Source organism: Xyrauchen texanus, chromosome 1, assembly GCF_025860055.1.
Source record: "Xyrauchen texanus isolate HMW12.3.18 chromosome 1, RBS_HiC_50CHRs, whole genome shotgun sequence".
Taxonomy (NCBI): Eukaryota; Metazoa; Chordata; class Actinopteri; order Cypriniformes; family Catostomidae; genus Xyrauchen; species Xyrauchen texanus.
This window is the reverse complement of record NC_068276.1, coordinates 47,522,886-47,527,985: the sequence shown is the minus strand read 5'-3', so window position 1 is coordinate 47,527,985 and position 5,100 is coordinate 47,522,886.

Genomic DNA, 5,100 nt, shown 5'->3' with positions numbered 1-5,100 from the left:
CAACACATGACTCTGTGGCGTCATTCGTCTGTGGGTGGGAGGACGCAACGACAAGGCGTACGATTGGGTGAGACTAGTGATTGACAGCGTCTGCTCTGAAACGGACCAATCACGATAGACTTTTTTGGGTCCACGTCAATGCAACTGACCAATAGTTTTATTCGGAGTTTCATTGAACTGCCAAGGTAAAAGTATATATATAGTGCGGGATATTTCATTCATCTTATCATTAAATAAGTAAAATGTTACCTAGAAAGGTACATTTAGACAAGGCTACATTTAAAACCAGAATATTATTTTTTGCTTGTTGTTCTTAAAGAAATTGGAAATTATATATCTACTATGCAGTACTAGAGTTCATTGCTTTTTAATTTTTTTGGTGTCATGATAAGGCATTATTATGTTTTGTTTTTTATATATATGTAATTGTATTTTATTTTACCCCTGCCTACTTTTTGTTTTAATGTTCTGTGCATATAAAAAAATTTAAAGGAAACGTCGGGTGATTGATAGCAATTTGTCCAATCAGATTATATAAAAGCAGGTTGCGTCATAGGATTTATCGCGTTCATTGGCTGTAGCGTTTGACCGAATGGTCATCCGTCCAATCATGGGATCCTGCACTGCACACTGTCTCTCAAAGTACTCTTTTCTTGTTGCGCACTGCTGACCAGTGAATATCGACTCACTGCAGTTACTGCTTCTAATTACAGTTGTAACATGCAAACCACCAACAAACAAATCCTTTTATCCTATTAGTATTGTAGTTCGCGGGTGATTTGTATTTTAGATCATAAGTAGTCCGGTTTTGCAGTGCTTGGGATAATTGAGAAGTTACTGCAAGATATTAAGTTGCAACAAAGTAGTCTGTAATAATAAAGTGCCTTTTGAGCCAGTCGTTTTCCCAGGAGGGCAACTACTGGCAGCTAACAGTGTTTTGTATGTGTGACAGATGGGATCTTCTTGTAAATATGTATTGCTAACAATGAGCGTGGGAAACCAGAGTTGGATAAATAGGGCATATCACAAATCAAAGCTGTCAGGTGACAGCATGATGATTTGAAGGAAGAAGGAAAAAAACAGACAAATAAGGACCTATAACTGAATAACAAAGCCTAATCATTAAAGGAATGTTTCAGGTTCAATACAAGTCAAGCTCAATCGCCAGCATTTGTGGCGTAATGTTGATTACCACAAAAAAATTATATAGACTCCTTCTCTACTAAGTAAAAAAATGCACAAATTTAGGTTACAGTGAGGCACTTACAATGGAAGTGAATGTGGCCAATGTTTGGAAGGTTTAAACACAGAAATGTGAAGCTTCTAATTTTATAAATGCACTTGCATTAATTTTTCTGTGAAAACGTTTGTATTATTTGAGCTGTAAAGTTGTTTAAACAGACATTTTTACAGTCATTTTAGAATTTTAGGATTTGTTGACATTGCATCGTCACAGCAACGAAGATGTAAAATTGGCTATAATTTTACACAGAAAAGGTTAGTAAACAATTCTATTACACTAAAATCATGTTTACATGCATATTGTTTCTGTCTTGTGGCTGAACTTTTGAATCAGTGACGATTTAACTATCATAAATTGGCCCCCATTCACTTCCATTGTAAGTGCCTCACCAATTTTATTTGCCTTTTTTAAAGATAAGGAGGGAATAGGACTAGTCGAAATAAATTTTTGTGGTAATCAACATAATGCCACAAATGCTGTCAATTGAGCTTAACTTGTATTCCTTGGACATTCCTTTAATGATTAGGCTTTGCTATTCAGTTATGGAACTTAGGTCATAATTTGTCTCTGTTTTTTTTTTTTCTTTCTTTTTTTTCTTTTTTCTTCAAAGCATCATAGTTTCATCTGACAGCTTTGATTTTTAATATGCCCTTTTAGATTTCCAACACTGGTTTCCCATGCTAACATATTTACAAGAAGATCCCAATATTCATGCCAGTGCAAGTGGGCATGGGTTGGAGTGTTAGCGCTACCTGTGGGTGTATGAACGCAAACTGTGGGTGGTTTGCATGGTAATGAAGTGGCACAAAGTGCAATTAGCTATTTTCTTCAGAAATATGTCATTGTGCTTAGACATTTTAATGCCACCTCTATTTTCAGTGCAAAGTCTAAATTCAGTTCCTACATTTACAGTTTGGGTATTCCACCAGCACTTAAAAAATAAAGTTAATGTTCTTAAAATAGAGTGGAACATCAAATGATGTCCCTGACGATCAGAGTTGTAGCCATTTTATGAATAAAAAATTTATGAGATTTGTGTTAAACTATCTATAGCTTAAGGTTTTTTCTTTTCAATTATTATGACTACTTTTATATTTACAAATGTATTTATGATCTCATTTGTAATGGTATTTTTCCACCTGTTGTCATAGTGATTTTTAAGTCCCTGCAAAAGGTGCTAGTAAAAGAAGTTGTAGAGGATAAAAGGGAGTGGTAGTGGCGTAGTGGGTTAAAGCACATAGCTGTTAATCAGAAGGTCGCTGGTTCGATCCAGCCACCACCATTGTGTCCTTGAACAAGACACTTAACTCCAGGTTACTCCAGGGGGGTTGTCCCTGTAATAAGTGCTCTGTAAGTCGCTTTGGATAAAAGGGTCTGCCAAATGTGTAAATGTAAAATGTTTGGATTTGGTACATTATTGTTATTTTTATTTTTTAACCATTTAGTCATTTTGATTATATTTCCACTTAATTTGAAGTGTAACTTGAATTTCGTTTCATTTTTGGTTTAATTTGTTTCAATAAATTGTTTCAATAAATTAATTTAATTGTTCAAATTAAAAATCGACTGGTAGAAGTGAAGTGCTGATACAATCACTGTTAATACTAGCCATGATTTGTATGTCAGTAGACGTAATTATCAATAATACTTACATTCCATATAATTTAATGGAGCCTACATCCAAATCCTGATGAGAATAAAAGAAAAATATGTATGCATATAAAAGGAGCATTTCCATATGTTTTATTCTTCTAATTCATTGTATAGTCTATTTACATTGCCAACTTCGTATGAATGTGCTGTCTTTGTTTATAACACTGCCAAAGACATGGATTTAACCACTGGAGGCATATGGATTACTTTTATGCTGCATTTATGTGCTTTTTGTAGCTTAAAAGTTTTGGTCACCATTCATGTGCATTGTATGGACCTACAGAGCTGAAATATTCTTCTAAAAATCTTTATTTGTGTTCTGCAGAAGAAAGAAAGTCATACACATCTGAGATGGCACAATGGTGAGTATATGATAAGATAATTTTAATTTTTGGGTGAATTATTCCTTTAAAATAAAATGCAAGTTTTCTGCTATTCAATGCTTCATTAATTAATTCTCTTCAGGCTGATGGTAATTAGACATGGACTGGATATGACATGCACAGTAAAGCTTATGACTTACTCTGTTGTAGATGGAACATTTTGCTGTAATGTTCAATAATATATCTGATCTGCTAAGTGTTTATTGTGAAACAATTACTGTGTTCATTCATGTGAAGCAAAGGTCAACAACCCATTTAAATGTGCTTGGTGAAATTGAAGTGAGGATCAATTTTGTGTATGCTTTCATAATTGATGGCCAATCTCAGTCAAGTTAGTTAGTCTCTAAAAGTGTGTGTTTAATTTTTATTACAATTGAAAGTGTTCCACAAGTGTTTCATTTGAGACATTGACGCTCAAGCGCATCTTTATATTGTGACAATAATAAACTGTCAAAATGTTTAATTGGAAATATAAAGTATTCCCCACTATGCTGTTTACTATGAGACATTGGGTTCTAAGATCAGCTTGTGGAAATAATACTAAATAATCACTAAAATTATTATTAGTGAATAGTAGAATAGAATGTATTTAGTGTATTTCTCAATACATGTTGAGTAATGACATAGAAAACATCATGGCCCTCAATCACCTAGGAATATGGAAACTGCAATTAGAGGATGAAGATATATTTCATAATTATTATAATTGACTGTAACACATTGAGAGTAATCTTGGTGAGCTGATGAACTGGTTTCTACTGAAGGTAATCTGGTTAGGGGTGACCCCGTGGCTCTGCAGTCTTCTTATGTAGAGTACTGGATAATCCAGATAGGGTATGATAATGTACTGCTGGTCACCATCTTCTGCGATTACTGATACAATAACAAGAGGGCACTGTTATACAGTATTTCTGTGATTTAAATCCTTAAGTCGTTTGGAGATGCACTAAGTACAGATTTACACATACTGCTCTAACATTAGTTTCATTAGCGCAGTTGCTCTTGTATGATGTGTTTTAAAATAATAGCTATCTGTTTAAACAATTGAGATCTGATATTTTCTTCTTCTTTTTTTTTTTTTGTATTGTAAAGTAACTTTATTTCAGTAATTTATTCTTCTTGACATGAATTAGTTTTTGTCTTCAATGATAAAGTGAAATATACTGAGACTTTTTTAGCTTTATTAGCCTAAATTATTTGATGCACCATCAGATAACAGTCTACAGTCTTCACTAAAATGTATCTCAATCTGCTACCACCACAGTACAATAAGTATTCCTGCATTGTAAGTTCTTTGTAACCATGGTTTTCTTGGTTCTCCTATTATGGATTGTAATTGATCTTCTATGTGGCAAAAAGTAAATAAATAAAACAGCGAAAAGTTTGAGCGCTGGTGATGACATTCATGGGAGACTGTACTAAATGTAACTAGAATTATTAAATGTCCTCAAGACCAAATTTACAAAATTATTCCCTGGTAAAAGTGAACTCATCCACCATCTAAAATTATAATAAATTCAGAGCTTCATACGACATATTAACACTGGTCCCACAATTCTGTGGGTATTTCTTGTTTTTGTTTGTTTGTTTGTTTGTTTGTTTTTATTTTCAGTGCTATATTCTCTATTTTGCTCAAAGTTCACAAAGGGGAATAATTTTTGATCAAATCTAAACAGGCCCCATTTCCAGCAGCCATCACTCCAGCACCTTATCCTTGAGTTATCATGATAAATTGCTAATTTGGTACTAGAAAATCACTTGCCATTATATCAAACACAGTTGAAAGCTATTTGTTTCATTAAATTAAGCTTAACATTGTCT